The following is an 18,047-nucleotide window of genomic DNA, read 5'->3' on the forward strand; positions in this document are numbered from 1 at the left end:
CACAACACTTGAAAAGATATATCCACTCCTGTATGCAAAGAGAGTTAATAGTTGCTTTGTGAAAAGCAATTCCATATTTTTCAGAAAATAAAATGTTTTCCTTTTTGTAATGTTACTTTAATGATGGTCTTGTGCTGTAATGTTACAAAGTACAGAACTGACAAAGACTTTTCAATCTACTTGGCACATTTTCATAAACAAAATTTTCTCAATGGCTCCCCTTTCCAAGTATCTAGCTAATTTATCAATACATATTCTTATTCAGCCTGTCCCACTGTCTCTCCAAGAATTTACTGTCACAACATCAATTTTTCAGCATAAAGCATCTAAGATCAAACAACATGAACACATTTTCTTTTGTAAGATTGAGCCAATATGTCTATTCTTGCATCTGTAGCAATGTTATGACAGTTCAGTCATTTAGCTCACAACTATTAAGTATAATTTCAATTACTTTTTCCTGCACTACTTCCAGTGCCTGAATATCCTTGCTGCAATGCAACAGCCAGAATTTTATATATTACTTACTGTGTGACATTTCTGTGCTTTATAAAGATTCATTATCACTTCCTGAAACTTGTTTTCAATCACCCTAAATAAACATTCAAAAATTGTGTTAATTTCTTTACTACTGCTGCGGAATATTTTTCAGTATGTTACCTGCAATGCTGTCAGATTGTGCTTTATGTCTTGAAGAGAAGAGCTATTCAATTTATTTTCCCATTATTTATTTCACTTCCCTTGTCTGACTAGCCTGGGCATAGTCGACTAAATGCCATTTGGCAGTCATCATTCCAACTTCCCAATCCCTATGACCATTTGATATTTAGTTATCTGACCCCTGTTGTTTGAAATTCTACTTGTCACCCAACTTGTCCTCTACAAACGTACATACCAAAATTTCTATTACAAGCGCAAAATCATTCAAATACATTGTAAAAATGATGTCTCCAGTACTAATCACTGTCATCCTATGAATAAACCTGTATGGCACAGTTCGTAGACATTCTTTGCTTTATCTGATTTGGTGAATTGTCAACTCACTTCAGAATTTGCTTGTTATTTCCATGTTACCTACTCAACTAATAGCTTGCATGACACAGTTGCCATTGTTAGTAGAGTCGATTCTTAAGTTTCTTAAGTGAGATCTTCCTACCATAAAGCCACATTGACTGCTTTGCAAAACCACAGTGTGGTTTTCTTATTCTTCCTATTCTTATATGACTGTAAATGGGAAGACAATAATGAAAGATATTACATATCCCCAGTGTGACAAAAAAGAATTTGAAACTGAGTCATTCTTGTACATCACTCTCTAGCCATTACAGTGTTGTCACTGGCAGATGGCTGAGAGTGGGGCAACATACATTATGCATATGCAAGACAGCAATAATGAACAGAAATAAAACAAAAACTGCTGCAAATAAATTGCAGGTGGTCAGTGAACTGGGAGTTCAATTTCTAGCCTTGATGTTGTCACCTACAGATTCAAAGTTTAGTGGGGGGAGTTGCAGACAATGCTGAAAGGTACACCTACAAAGAGAAAGATTTTCTATAAATAACCTTCCAGGTATCAATCCATCATTTCAGATTCCACTTGCAAATTAGCGTTTTATTTCTATTTTTAGAGAGTGAAGATCTAATAGATTTCCAGCCATTTTTGACTTTATTTCCAAATGCTAACATTTATTGTTTTTCTTTCTATCCATGATGGAGGAGACACACCAGAAAGAGATGGAGATAGAAACAAAATCTAATTTAGCAAATCAAACTTCCAAAGAGTGAAGGGGAAAAATTAAATCTCAAAAGTTACTCACGATCAAACAAGAGGATATGTTAAACTCAATTTATTGGCTTCAATTAAATCAAAAGGGATATCTTTGTTTTCTTTACCACCTGAACATTAAACGTCACCTAAATGTAGGACTTATTAGGATAATCAGGCCCCTCCTTCAGAATCCAAAACAAAAATGAAAATTGCTGGAAAGGCTCAGCAGGTCTGGCAGCATCCGTGGAGAGAAATCAGAGTTAAGTGTTTTCGGTTCAGTGATCTGTCTACAGAAGCATTCAAAGAAAATCAGTTCAGTGGGAATTTAGCTTCTTGTTGTGTGGAATACAAATACACGTGCACATTATGTGGACAAGGATCTTCAACAGAGGCTAGGCAAGTTCAAATGCTATCACCAAACAAAAGGCAAGTTCAAATAAATATTCTTAAAGGGAGAGTAACATCATTATTACAAATTTTATTGTGTGACAAATCATTATCACTGATTCGCTAAGATTTAATTTGCTGAGTGTGTCAGAAAAATGAATATGCTAATTGTTTTGGGTGGTGTCAAAATTGAGATTTTTTTGTTAATTGTTTGATTAATTACTCTCACCCACACTCCCCATAGAAGTAAACTTTTTGAATGTGTGTCAAGTACAGATCCGTCTTCAGCACTATATTTGCTCATATGACACATCCAAATTCTGGGAATATAAAATGAATAAATGCTTGCATTTTGTGAGCATGTTAAAGGAAATAGGCAAACTTATTTAACAGACAGTTTGCTTAGAGCAAATTAAACCTCCTTTCTGTTCTTCTTGATGATGGTTTTTATTCTGTATGTATTGGGTATACCAAACAAAATTAGTTTAATGGTTTTGATATGGTTTTGACCTCTGTGCATATCTGAAACAACCAAGTTTAATGATTTCTCCGTAAGGGCGCTAATTCAGCTTTTCTCAGTCTTACGTCAGTCTACAGGACAGATATTCAGATAAAACCATTAACGTTCATTACTGAAACATTACTGACACAAAAATAACAACACTCTTGTTCATGAGAACTTATTGCAATTTTTCGATGATTTTAGAATGTATGCTAACAGCACTGGCATGAATTTCCCTTGAACGGGGTCAGGAACAGAGACAGGAAGGTACATAATTACCAGCTCCATTCCAACCCAAGCCATTTTGCAAGTGGTTGGATAGGAAGCTGAATGGCTACCCACCTGAAAGCAAAAGGTGGTACAGCAATTGTAATACTCATGGAATATGAGTTCCCTGACTGGACCAGGTTACAGCCCCAATCAGCAAATCCTGGCTGACAGACAAAATTGGTGAGCATCAAAGACACTAACACTCTAATGCCTGATTCTGCATAAGGCAGTACAATGGTCAAGGACTGTTCATGTATAACTAAAGGGTGACTTAGTGACAGGATACTGGCCTCTGTGGAGTTATTTCAGGTAGCCTGCTCAACCCATGAAAAAGGCTCTTGATCAGAGGTCAACTGGAACTTTCTGGTCAGCCTGTACTTTCTGGAACATACTGAAGTGGAGATGCCTGTCAGGCAGTGCTCCAGACAAACTTTGAGGCCTCCCCTCTCTGCACATGTCTGGTTCAGCCACAGCTGTAGCCCACCCTACTTTGATCCCACAATTCCCGTCTGAATTGGATCAACTGTGCAAAGATGTCCATAAGCTTGAAACCTCGTACTTAAAGTCCATGAGGATGAATAGGTGGAAACTTTAAAACAAAAATACAAAGGTAAAACGGAGCCATTCTTCTGAAACATCCACCATTAGGGAACAAACAAGCTTTACAAAGCAGTTGTTTTGTGTAAAACCTGACCTGGGAGTTCCTCAACCTGACAATGGATGAAAAACTATTTCATTCTCTAGAAATGACTTATCTGTCTTTGATGAGCAAAAAAAAAGGTTGTTTGCCACACCTGGGATATTGTATGATGTTTTGTTCTTCTTATCCGAGGAATGATGCTCTTACCATAGAGGAAGTGCAGTGAGGGCAACGGAATTGATTCCTGGAATGGCAGGACTAATGTAAGAGGAGAGGTTGAGTTGATTAGAATTGTATTCAGTGGTGTCAGGAATAATTGATCAACTAGCCACAAAACAACATGACCCACTATCACTAGTATCCTTACATACAGATGAGGAAGAAAACAACTTTGATTGGGACAACACATCCATCCTAGGACAAGCCAAACAGAGACACGCACGAGAATTCCTAGAAGCATGGCATTCCAACCAGAACTCCATCAATAAACACATTGATTTGGAGCCAATCGACCATCCTCTGAGAAAAAGAACCGGAAATGACATCACCACTGCAGGAAATGACATCATCAACCCGAGGAAACCTAAACAGATACATAGAAAGTGGGACATAACACCAGCGCTTCATTGGAGGCTCACTGATGATGTTACCTAGAATGGTGACGAAACATCTGAAAACTAACCTTCCAGCTCAGCGTGCAAACTCACATCCAGAAAGGATGTTGCCAATTATGTGGGAATCCACAACCAGGGGTCAGAGTTTAAGAATAGCCGTAAAACGTTTAGGACTGAGATGAGGAGCAATGTGTTTTCAAGGTGATAGCTTAGCTCTAGGGACTAAAGGGATCAAAGGATATGGCGGGAGGCTGAGATGTAAGTATTGAGATCAATGATCAGCCACGATCATATTCAATGATGGAGCAAGCTTGAGGGGTCGAATGATGTATTCCTGCTCCTATCTACATTTCTATGAATGGATGTTCTGCAATGGTGTCCCAGTAGCTCTGACTGGTTTTTACTACCAGCTTTTTAAAGGTGCTGGGATGGTGCCTCAAGAGGGACACACCCTCTCTATTCATCACCTGCCAGGGCAAGTTGTAGCTCTTTTCTTGCTTCAAGGCCTCCTACTGGCCTTTAGCTTCGAGCGCCCCCCTATTCACCATTCTGAATTGGTCAGCAAGCACTTCCTCTAGCCATTCATTTGCAAAATCCACGTCACATTGCTGCACTGAAAATAGTGCACAATGGGAACTGACGTTGGACCACATCATGTGGTTTCCAAGCAAATTGCAAAATCCTGCCCCACTCTCCCTAAAAAAGTTGGACATACAATATCAATGAGAGATCCCCCATTTACCAGGACACGTGCTGTCTTTGCAATCAAGCTGAGCCTCATTTATTTCCCATCTCAATCAGCTATTGATGAAAAACTATATTTCCAATTTAATTCTACTCCTAATCCTAAAGTGAAATAAAATCAGCAAATGCCAGAACTGCCTGACCGGTTAATCTACAGCAGAAAAATAAGCAAAAAGAATAGCATTCAAAGTTAACCTGTCAGGTGCCAATCTTGGCTCAATGGTAACGTAAGGTTACAAAATTGTGGGTTCAAGCCCCTAACCTGAGGTATAAGCAGATAATCTAGCCTGAAACGGTAGTGTGGTGCCAAGGGCATTGTGTAATATTGTAAGAGGTGCTTTTACTTGATTGAGATTTTAAATTGTGGCCATGTACATCAAAGATTCCATGGCACTCTTTGAGAGACACAAAGGGAGGATGTAGCAAAGCAATAATAGATCTGAGTCAACGCACACTGTTCTGAGGAAGGGTCACCAGACCCAAAACGTTAACTCTGTTTTTTCCTTCACAGATGCTGCCAGACCTGCTGAGCTTTTCCAGCAACTTTGTTTTTGTTTCTGATTTACAGCATCCACAGTTCTTCTGATTTTTAATGGATCTGAGTGCTATGTGGAGCCACCCAGTCATATTTTTCAGGTTCAACTCTTCACTACATTTCTTGAGGCATGTCTCATTATTATGTGCAGAACCCAAAATAATAACAAATGATCTAAAGGAAAGGAGGGAAATAGGAACTATCGTCCAGTCTCACTCATCATTGCTGGCTACTTCAAGGCAATTTGTATGAAGATTTGGAAGCAGTTATCTGCCTACATTTTTAACTGCAGTTGGTCCAAGAGAAGGACAGAGGTTAAAATAAATAAAAACTCATAGGCTCTTAATAGAATATTTCAACATAATTGGTTGTCATTCTGCATTATTTTTAGACGGGAACGAGCCCACACATTTCCCTTCACTGTATTGACTTTGGAAACAATTGGTGTCTGGGGAATTAACTTGGATTCAAACCAGTCAAATTAGTAAATTGACAGGCATGCATGATTTTTCTAAACATTTTGGCTGGGATTCTATTAGAGCCAGTGTGACAGATTGGGCGTGGTTTGGGCTGGAAATAGCCAAGGAGCCACTTTGGGATGACACTCTGACAAAATTTCAGGTATGAGAACATTTTCCAGCAGCAGGTTGAATGTCAGATTTGCTACCTATTGAAAAGTAGCCTGCCAGCTGTTTCCCAGTCGTCTTGGATCGACAGCCTCCATGGCCATGGAAATAGGCAGCTATTTGCAAACACTACCTATTTAGCCTTGGATTTGTCACTGATCATTGGGACATACATCCTCAGATGCCTATATTTTTAAAGTATTAAATTACCCTTTCAAAGATACCTCCATGTTGAGGAGCTCTGTGATCTCCAGCTGGCCTCAGCAGTAACTGCCTCTCCTGGGGACGCTGCTTCAGAGGTTTCAGAGTTTCTGGCCTTCTAATTGGCCCAGCAGTGTCGACAGCCTGAGAGCCATCCTTGATTGAACAGCAAGAAACACGGCTGTCAATTTGGAGGCCATCCCTGGGTACATTGTCAATGTGGTCCTATTGCCTGGCTGTTTGGGAGCCACCTGTAATCCCAACACTGTGACATCCTTCTCTAATAAAACTCTGTTCTTTGATTTGACTCTAATATTAAAAACACAAAGTTATAAATGTCATTCCAGCTTATGGCTGAAAGTTCCCCTTGACACCACATAGCCATTATTTTATGGCAGTTTTCAAATTGATCTAAACTTGTTTCATGCCAATTTGCCCTTTTCTAACTGCTGTCACTGCAGTGATAAGTTCAAAACTATGCTTAATTGGAGGAAAATTGTTGTGCAGTGGATAACCAAATTGCCCTTTCATCTCGAAGACACTGATTCATTGTCAGCCTAGGTGAACATGATAAAGATCTCTTTCTTATGACTGCATTGGTCAAACATGCAATTAGGTTTTTTTCCCTGAAAAAAAGTCTCAATTCCTAGCTGAATCAATAAACAGTACATAAACAGGCAGTCGTGTACTGAAAGTCCATGAGCATGAATGAAGTGGAAAGTTAAAAACAAAAATACAATGGTAAATGGAAGCAGTTTTCTCAATTATCCATTACCAGGATGCAAACAAACTTTACAAAGCAGTTATTTTGCATAAAACCTGATCTGAGAGTTGATCAACCTGATAATAGATGAACAATTATTTCATTCTCCAGAAATGATGTTTCTGTCTTTGATAAGCATAAAAATAGTCACAAAAAACATGGATCAAAATGGGCTGCAGCACCTTCCTGGCTGTATTTTTGCTATTTTTGGTGATTTTCTGACTCGAGCATTATGTATTTGTAAAAATTGAAGATGTAAAAGTTTTCTTTAGAATATACGTCACTCCATTATATATTAATGCATTTGAAAGTGAAATATACGTGAAATAAATCACTGAAAGAGTTAATAAAATAATGTTAGGGGAACAAAGAAACAACAGTTATTCTGTGGTTATTAGTGAAATTGTATTGTGATCTCTTCAAACTCATTTTCACTGCCTGCCCACAGGCAATGAGTGCTGTGTAGCAGTGGGCCAGCCCAAAGGCCATTTAGGTCAAAGACCATTTACACAAAACCAGTGGTCTGCATACGCCAGCCAGATTTCTCCAGGGTACTGGCTAGTGAAGAGAATTTTGTGTCAAACCCCTTTGCCGTGGCATTGGTCATATGGCTGGTACTGGGAGAGGGAGGGCTTAACTATCATCAGAGTGGGGGAGCAGCAGTCAAGAGAGGGAGAAAACATCACAATAGAGGGAAGAGATTATTTATTGCTAGACGGTGGGTGCAGGGAGGATATTTACTGAAGGAGCTTGTTGGAAGAGGATCTTGGTTTTCTGGGTGTGTTGTGAGTTCTCACATGCTTCGGCGGAGGAGTTGGCAATGATTTGGAATTCAGTTTCTGTGTGAGTGTACACACAAATTTCATCTGCAAATTGAACCTCTCTGACTGCAATTGGAATGGTTTTATTTCTCATTCCTACAACTTGCAGTATTCACCCTCTTTCTTTGAAATAATTTTTAATACCAACTTTGGTCAAGCATTTAATCTCCATTCCTCATGCATTTACTCCCTGCTCAATTTTACCTGATTATATCTCTCTCAGGAACCTTGAGTCAGATGAAAAATACTGTATAGGATTGTGTTTTGTTATTGTTGTGCTCCTCTAAATCACCTGTTAAGTAATACAGACCGTGCTAAGAGTTTCACAAGAAGCCAATTAAAGTTCATAGCTGTCTCACAGTTAATCCATTTGTACATACTATAAAGTAGGCATAAATGTACTGAAGACTTTTTTAGGTAGGCAAAAGGCATTTATGCATATGTTGCACTTAAGGGGGTCATGGAGAGGCCCAAATTCTGCAGCGTCCCCGTGGCAATGCTCGGACGAATGTGTGTCTACCTGCCTTGTCTGAGAATTAAGATTGACAGTTAATGGTTCTTGTTGCAGTTCCATGCAATGGTGGCACAACCAGAAAATGCCTTCTTCTCATTCCGTCTAAAATGATGTTTCTATTTTTTGTCCAAGTCTGTTTCATGACTTGATGAATGTAAAATAAGGAGCTTCAACTTCTGGCCTTCTTTTTAGCAATGTTTAACTGGAAGTAATGAAAAATATGAAGTGCAGGATTATTATATGTTTATCATCAATTGTCAATGAGTAAATTGTATCATTAGCTTGACTTTCAGAAACAAATAAGCAGTCATGATACCCATTATCAGTGAGAACATAGTTAATTAGACAAATAAGCCAACATGTTCAAATCTATGAGAAGAATGGCAATGATGTGATTAATTATGAAATTGTGGGTGAATGTGAATTGTCCATTTTGGCAGGAAGAATGCAAAAAGCAATCAAATAGTGAGAGATTGGAGAGCTCTGAGCAGGAGAGGAATCCAGGTGTCCTTGTGCATGAATTGTAAATGATCAGTTTTCAAGTACATCCCATCACTAGGAAAGCCAACAGAATGTTGTCATTTTCTTGAGAGGAATTGAATATAAACATACGGAGGTTTGCTTCAGTTATACAGGGTATTAACGAGCTTTCATCTGGACTATTGTGCACAGAATTGGTCACCTTGTTTAAGAAACAATGTAAATGCTCAGGAGGCAGTTCAGAGAAGATTTAATAGGTTAATATCTGGAATGGGTGGATTTTTTGATAAGGAAAGCTTAGACAGGCTAGGCTTGTATGTGCTGGAGTTTAGAAGTGAAAGAGGTGATCTGTTTGAAACATTTTTAGAAATCCTGGGGGTCGTGAAAACATTAAATGTGGAGAAAATGTTTCTTCTTGTGGGAAAATCTAGAATAAAAGGTCACTGTTTAAAAATCAGTAGTCACCCATTTAAAGCAAATGATTTTTGTTTTCTGAGCACTGAGTCTTTGAAACTCTCATCCTGAAAAGGCATTGGAAGCAGAGATCTTGAATATTTTTAAGGCAGATTCTTGTTAAGCAAGGAGCTAAAAGGTTATCAGGCATAAACAGGAATGTGGATTAGAGGTTATGAGCAGATCAGCCATGATCTTATTGAATGGTGGAGCAGGCTCAGTGAGCCTGCTTCATATGTTTGTACCAAAGTGAATATCGTCAACAAATGAGAACAATTCGGAGTAGCATGGTTCAGTGGTCAGCACTGTTGCCTCACAGTGCCACAAACTCAGGTTCAATTCCACCCTCAGACAAATGTCTGTGTAGAGTTTACACATTCTCCCCACGTCTCTGTGGGTTTCCTCCCACAGTCCAAAGATGTGCAGGTTGGGTGGATTTATTTTTCCTTTATTCATTCGTGGGATGAGGGCATCACTGGCTAGGCCAGCATTTATTGCCCATCCCTAATTGCCCAGAGGGCAGTTAAGAGTCAACCACATTGCTATGGGTCAAATGTAGGCCAGATCAGGTAAGGATAGTGGTTTTTCCAACAATGGATTCGTGGTCATCATTAGACTCTCAAATCCAGATATTCATTGAAATCAAATTCCACCATCTGCTGTGGCAGGATTCAAACCCTGGTACCCAGAACATTATCTGGGTCTCTGGATTAACAGTCCAGCAATCATATCACTAGGCCATCGCCTATGCTAAATTACCCATAGTGTCCAGGGATGTGTAGGCTAGGTGGATTAGTCATGGGAAATGTAGGTTACAGGGATAGTGTAGAGGGGTAAGTCTGGCTGGGCTGATCTTCAGACAGTCGGAGTGGACTTGTTGGTCTGAATGACCTGTTCCCACTCTGTAGGGATTCTATTCTATGTCTGTGTAAGTCAAACTTGGCTCCAGACTGACTCAGATTTAGACTGTGAGCAAAATTCCAAATTATGGATAAAATCTCTTTATGCATGGTATTAAAAATAAAAAAGCTTCTCTTTGATAAAAAAAATTACCATGCCTATCAAGATCACAAATAGTATCAAAACTTTCAAACAAGTAAATTTTCTTCCTGTTCATCGGTGAAGTGGTTAAGTCTGGATATTCTCAAATGAACATCTGGGACAATATTGGCACTCCTTGTTACTAAGAAGTAAATTTGACACAGCTTCCTCCACCCATAATGCAATCAACAAACACATAGAATTGGACCCCATATACAAACTCATACAGATCAAAACTGGAAAAGACACTACTTACCATAATGGACTGGACAGCATAAATTCCAAGTGGAGTAGAATATCACTGCTTCGTCAGAGGCTCCACTGATGATGTCACCTCGCATGGTGACAAAACATCTGAATGAGAACAAGCCAGCTCGGTGAGCAAATCAACACATCAGACACAGCCTTCAAAAATCATACTTTCACAATTGAGAACAGAGAACAGATGGTTTCTGTCCAAGTTGTCCTGCTGCTCCAGTAGATTCTATAATAGTCTCTCGCCTAATGATATGGTATTGAAACATATTGCCCAGTTAGAAGTTGTAGTGCTTGAATGATAGTTATTCTCTAAACACCACAGAAGGCATTAAGCTTGCATATTCAGATGATAGTGAATTTTTAGCAGCATAATCATCTTAATGACTATGGAATAATAGGCCAGATTTTCTGAGGAGTGGTATTCTTGAGCAGATTGCCGTTCTGCTCCACCTTTAAACAATGAAAGAGCTCAGCATTTCTTCCAGGAGTTTTTGATCAGGGTTTCTTCAGAAATGCAGAGCCGTTCTTCTGTTCTGACAGGTCACCCGTAGCATAGAGCAATTGGGGACAGCAAACACACAAAAACAGAAATTGCTAGTTAAACTCAGCAGGTCAGGCAGCACTTGTGGAGAGAAAATAGTTAACATTTCAAGTCCAATGACCCTTCTTTACAGCATAGCAGTCAGTTGCCATATTCTACAATTTAAAGATCCAGCAGCACAGACAGTCATTTTGACAGCTGAGGTGAAACAGTAGAGAAGATGCATATAAAGTTAGGTACCAGATAGGTAAGTGGTTAAGGGTTAGGGTGCCAGAGCAGTGATGGAGAGTTTAGGGTAGGTCAGGGTGGTTTAGGCTTAAGGTTAGGATTTGGGTTAGATAGTGGGTCCAGCAGGATGGAGGGTGGCGGCTGTCGGGTCCACAGATGTGTGGAGGAATGTGTCGTGGTAGTCAGGTCCTGATTGAAGCATGTGGAAGCTCAGGTCAAGTGACAAGGGAGGAGTGTCAAGTCCTGCTATAGAACAGGGGGGAAAATCTCATCTAGTGAAGTGCTATCTAGGGGAACAGGGTATGTCAGGCCCAGTGGTGTGAAGGATTGGGTTCAGTTTACACAGGGGCAAGGAGGGTTTGTTTCAGAGTGGGTATGGGGATGGGGTCTGGGTGTGCATGTGTGCGTCCAGATCCCAGGTCCAAACGGGTGTGTCATGTTAGGGTCTGGAGAATGTATTTGGGTGGGTTAGTTGAATAGTTACTCAGGTTGTGACACTGGATATTTAATATCCTGACTTTTCCTGAGTAATGATTTACTTGACTCCAGTGGAACCCTCTCAGTGTATCCATTAAAGTTGGAAAATTGCCCAGGAAATTCCATCAGAGGCTGCTACAAAGAGGAATCTGTAAGGTCCCTGTACATAACTCTTTTGTACACTTGAGAAATGATTCATTAACCATTGTCTGGAGCAATGAAATTTTATATGTGTAGAATTTCATTTCAAGGGATTTTAATTGTTGTTAGAGATACAACAATTTAAAACTGTATTTTTTTTCTCTGTATCTCTCTGTTATGCACACCCATCATTTTTCGCTCTCCATTTATTTTAAGTACATAATTTGTATTGAACTAAATTGCCTAGCATAAAATTCTTTGTTCTGACATAACATGACTCAGTAAGATCCTTCAATTTTGTCGGTTAAGAAGACACATTATTACTTGCACCATTCCCTGTAGAAGGCCTAATGCTGTATCTAAATTCTAACATCTGCAAATTGCAATGCAACGTAAAAATCCTGTGCGTGTGTATAAGGAGTGGTTGGTGCTGTTCATTCACTGCTAACCACAAAATCTGGGTCATTCTGTTATTTGCATTGCTCTTTGGCAAAAGAAAATTATTATAGAAAATAATTAATCAAGCTGTATAACCTGATCACCATAGTTTCAATTCCTCAGTTGTCAAATTAGGTCAGCATAAATCTACTCAATCACACTCAGGGTAAGGAAACAAAATCGAAATTGCTAGAGAAACTCAGCAGGACCGGCAGCATCTGTGGAGAGAAAGTAGAGTTAACTGGTGAGTGCTAGCTGCTTAGAAAACGCCCAAATAGAGATAGACAGTTTCTGCCCACAGCAGAAGTAATATCTTACAATATCTTTATGATATCTTATATCAGGACTGTAAATGTCATTTGCAGAACTGCTTATAACCTCATCAGGCCTTAAAAACGAATTTGCTTTGGCGGCTAAACAAGTTTTTAATTGACCTTGTATTTTATCCATTTTTTTTGCCTGTCCTAGAAGATTGTGTAGCTCTTGGTGGATAGAAGGGCTCGTGATGTTTGGGGTACCACAACTGCATGGAACAGGTTTAAAACCCAAATGGTCTTTTCCTGTCTGCTATTGTGGATTTAGTATGTTTGTGCAGTAGAAGCAAAACATTATAGAATACAAATACAACATGGGAATAGTGGGATAATATAGAGTACATAATGCAACAGAGACAATGACAGGACATATATTTTGGAGAAAAATTGGATAACAAGTTGAGATTCTAGATAGCCTTCAGCATTTAAAAATATGTATATTTATAACTGATGTAATAAGTTAACATTTGATAGATAGTCTTATGTGTTTGGAATTTCTTAGGCAGTATGCAAATATATGGATAATTTGCTCAACAGAATTTTGGCGGTTGATGAATACGATTCTTTTCTATATAACAGAGTAAAGACTTTTAGAAAGAAAGGCCAGGAGGTCTCTCACAGACTCAGCTTATTGTAAAGCCTGTAACTACATCTTGACAGGTAACATAGTAGAATTGAGACAAAAATGTCAGGTCATCACCCTTGGTTGAGTGGACCATTCTACTCGCTGGAAGGTCATGGATTCTAGCCCCACCCCAGTTTCTGTCAGTCTTATCCTTTTAATGAGACATGAAACTGTCCTCTTAGGTTTAAAAAAAAGTCCCATGATGCTACTCAGAAAGGTGCCGGGATGCTGTACCGTTGCGTAGGTAGCTATTTATTTCTCAGCCACCATGACTAGAACAGGTTCTTGTTACTGTTTGTATGATCTTGCGAAGCACAAATTAGCTACCAAAGTGTCATGGGACAAATTGAGTTTGTACAATGCACTACATAAATGCAAACCCCATTTCTGTAACGATTCCCAACAACAACTTGTGGTTAGGAAAACACATCAATTGCACCCAGATGCATAATAAGTTTCTGGTGTTGTGTTAAAGTGATGATAAGTCACAAAGTCATCCTACAGCTGTCCCATTCATACTGAAAAACACGGTGAAACAGAGAGTAAAATCACCCTCTGAATTTTTTACCATCAGGAAGTTCATGAGAACTTATAGCCCTTCAGGTTCCTTAGTCAAATAAATATGTTTTATATTTTCTCCCAAACCATACTGTCCTTATTAAAGCAAATATTTGACTCAGACAACACTGACGGGGAATTGACTTTGAACCTTCCTGACCTGCAAAGTTCAACAGCATGTCTTTTTTTTCCTTTGCTCTTTCATGACATCTGCATGCTGCGAGTCAGATCTACATATAATACCTATCCATTAGTACCCCCAAGATGGTGGTGGTGAGCTGCTTTCTTACCTCTTGCAGTCCATGTGATATTAATACAGTAACGATGTTGTTAGGGAGGAAGTTAAAATATAATCATAGAATACAATTACCAAGACTGAGCTGAACAACAAAGCAAGGGCTTAGTTATATTAATTGCAATCAAGATTACTTTGAAGTGGTTAAATGGTGTCATTATGTCTGTCTCTACATGAAAATACATTTAGAGAGGTAGTTTATGTCTTGAGAGGTACTTTATGTATTCTTACATTAAACTGTATAAAAAGTACAAGACTCTTCATCTGTCCTAATTTTGAATGTGATTGTAATTTGCATGTTATATCTAATTGGTAGAGCTCTTTAATTTTAAAATTTCAGTACAAATGATCCTACTTTTGCTATTTGCAGTCACGATTCTCATTCATCTGTCCATTAATCAATGAGGAAATCATGAGCTTCTTCCAAAGACACAGTAAGTCAATCACAGAAATGGTGCACTCCAAATTAATTACAATTTCATACAGGCCAAAGTTGTGAAATGGTAAGGTGACAGATTGCTTTCAGCGAATTTGATCAATATTCCCTCTGTTGACTTTTGCAAGGCTTTTGCAAAGAAATAGGTCCTTTTTAATTAAATAAAGAGCTGGTCTGTAGACAGGTGCTTCTGGAGAGGCAGGTTTCTGGGGATTTGCTTTCAGTGGTTGCTTAGCAACAGAGGCATTGTCGCTATACAACAGCACGATCAGCCCATGGTAAGCAGATGTACCTCAGAGACTCACATAGGAGCAGTACCATTGGAATAGAAATAAGTAACAGACTTTGCAAGATGATTGGAGATTACATTGCAAAATATAATAAGGATCAAATGTGAACGGCATGATCTTAATGAAACTGGTACTAGTCTTATTCTTACCATTACTCATGAAAATATCAAAATGATCACGTAAACAACATTAGCTAAAGCAATACTTGTTAGAACATTGAATTTGAATACACTCCAAAAGCGCATGCAAATAATATAAAAATGATCATGTTTAGCTGCTCTTGATAAGGAAAGGATGTAAAGGATAAATGAAAAATCTGACTGAGCGGATTAAGTGATATTGAATAACTGGATAGATGAAATCAAGATCATTAAAAAGATGTATATTTGTTGGAACAAGGATTGTATTCCTAAAAGTGCACTTTTGACTTCATTGTATAGAAGTCCTTATGCTTACAGAACGCTTACAGCAGCTTGATTTGCTATTAAAACATTCACTTTGAATCAGAAAGTTATGGGTTTGAGCAGGTTTACAGAACCTGCGTGCATAATTTAGGTTGATTCTTCTATGTATTAATGAAAAGATTGCCACCACTGTCAAAGACGTCTTCATTTTGGAAGTGTCACTTATTTTGAAGCCTTTCCAAATACATATAAGATATGCCATTGTGCCATTCAAAAAAGGACAGGACATTTTCCCAGTGTTCTAGACAACATTGCTCCACCAGCCAAAAGCACAAGAAATAAATCAGTTGCATACTTCTTTCAGTGCAGTCTGAGGAAGCTTTCTGTACGATAATTAATTGCCACATTTCCCTACAAAACAACAGCAGATGCATTACAAAAGTTAGTACTTGGCTATAAAGTGCTTTGGACACCCTGAGAACTTTAAGCTTTTACATTTCATTTATGTGTAACTTCACAAGAACTGATTTGCAATTGCTTTCTTTCATTACTGTGACTACACTTGAAAAGTAATTTACTACCTGAGAGTTCTTTGGGATGTTCTGAGGGAATTTTAAAAAATAACAGGAATGGAAATTCTTTTTCTTTGTTTCTAAGCTTTGACATTTTAGGATTATATGAATAGTGTGATAAATACAAAAGAGTGTGCACTTTCATGACTCATTCACAAGTTTAGTGATTTGCAAATGTTTTGCAATGCTTACAATTCAATTCAGGCAATAAAACATAGAAAACTTAATTTAAATTCCTCTTGTAAATTGCAAGAATTGGAATTTGTGCATATTGTGGGATGTGCAAATGAATCACAGTGTTGGCAATGCTCTAGGAAATAGTTCCTTTTTTTGGTTGGTGTATTGCTATAGGAGCCATGAAGAAAAAAAATCTATGGATCGGAGGAGAGCAATGTGATCTCTGTTCAGAAGAAAGCTGCAAGCAATGCTTATTGTTATTGGAGTTTATTTACCTTCTATTCCCTCATGGCATATGAGTGTCACAGGCTGAACCAGCAGTTATTGCCCACCTGAGTTCCCCAGAAGGCAGTTAAGATTCAATCACATTTTTGTGGATTTGGAGCCACATGAAGGCCAGGTCAAGTGACACCAATAGACTTCCTCACACAACAGGAACTGTGAACCAGACAGGAGTTTGTAGATGACAATTGACAGTAGTTAAACCAGGTTAGCTTTTAATTTCATATTCTGTTGAATGCAAATTTCACCATTTGTCACGGTAGGACATGAAGCCATGTCCCAAGAACATTAGTTGGAGTTCTGGATTACGAGTGCAGTGACAACATCCATGTGACACCACTTATCCATTTCAGAGTTTATCAATAATGAAAGGCTCCATATGAAATAGAAAGTGGAAAAAAAGACAAGATACAATGGGGTTTGGAACTAAGGTTCCCGGTCCATTTAAAAAGTGAGAATGATCAATAACTAATAGAATAATGAGTTAAGGTTTGTTTCTTTATTATTCAAATGAAGTAACAAACATATTAGCTATTATTAGATTAGTTTGCTATCACCATGTGAACATATTAAAACTGTACTTATTTGTTCATTTTTTGTCAGTATAATTCTATTTCTTTCCAACTTTCAAATGAGGCCATAAACCGCGGACCCATTTACTTGTTTGGGTGGGAGTAAACCATTCCAAGCCACCATTTTGAAGGAGAATAAGAACAACAAGGTTATTGTTGTGTAAGGCTCTGAAGCAATATGTGTTGTTGCATTGAATTCCACCGCTTCTGTTGATATCACACTCAGTCTGTGGATGGAGACAATATATTTCACACTAGCCTTCATAGGGTGCAGATACACTTTGCACAGCTCCCAAGAATACCTGATTAGTATGCAGTTGCACTTATTGCCAATATGCAATAAACCGTCTTGTTAACTAAGGTCAGTGCCTCTTAAATAAAGAGTCTACAGTGGTGTATTCATTACGTGTGAATATTAAACAAGCTTGAGACAAACCATAGATGAAGGAAGATTGGTGGCATCAAACTGCCTCAAGTGCAAATGTTACTCTAAACCACGTACTGACAGAGATGGAAGATACCATGAGGTGCCAATAAGTGGCAATCAGGCAGTATCAAAGTTATCCCCTGTCTCCTGGGCAATATTCATTCATCAGTTCATACCACAAAAACAGACATCTGATCATTCTAACATTGCAATTTGTGGATAACATATTGCAAATTGGCTGCCGTGTTTCCTGTGGTGCAACCATGCCTACTTGTTGAGAATCTCAATGGCTGTAAAGTATTTACGATGTCCCGTGGTTCTGAAAAGTGCTATGTAAATGTAAGTCTTCTTTTCACACTTACAATTGGTGAACAATTCAATACTTTATTGATTAAAATAATGTCCCATCTCTCCTTCTGTACGAGCACTAAGGTTTTAACTTCTACTTCATCCACAACATAGTCATAGTGGTTGGAAAATAAGGATTTGTCTTTTAAGGCTACACGGCCCTTTTTTTTGGCTGTAAGATTTCCCCAAGATAATATACTCACCACCAGAAATGGCAGAAAGCTGTGTAATTTCACAAAGGCTTATCGTGCCCTCATGAACACACATGTGCAGATCCCTTTGGGGATTCGGTAACTCAAGGCACC

Source organism: Stegostoma tigrinum, chromosome 25 (assembly GCF_030684315.1).
Source record: "Stegostoma tigrinum isolate sSteTig4 chromosome 25, sSteTig4.hap1, whole genome shotgun sequence".
In the NCBI taxonomy this organism is placed as follows: domain Eukaryota; kingdom Metazoa; phylum Chordata; class Chondrichthyes; order Orectolobiformes; family Stegostomatidae; genus Stegostoma; species Stegostoma tigrinum.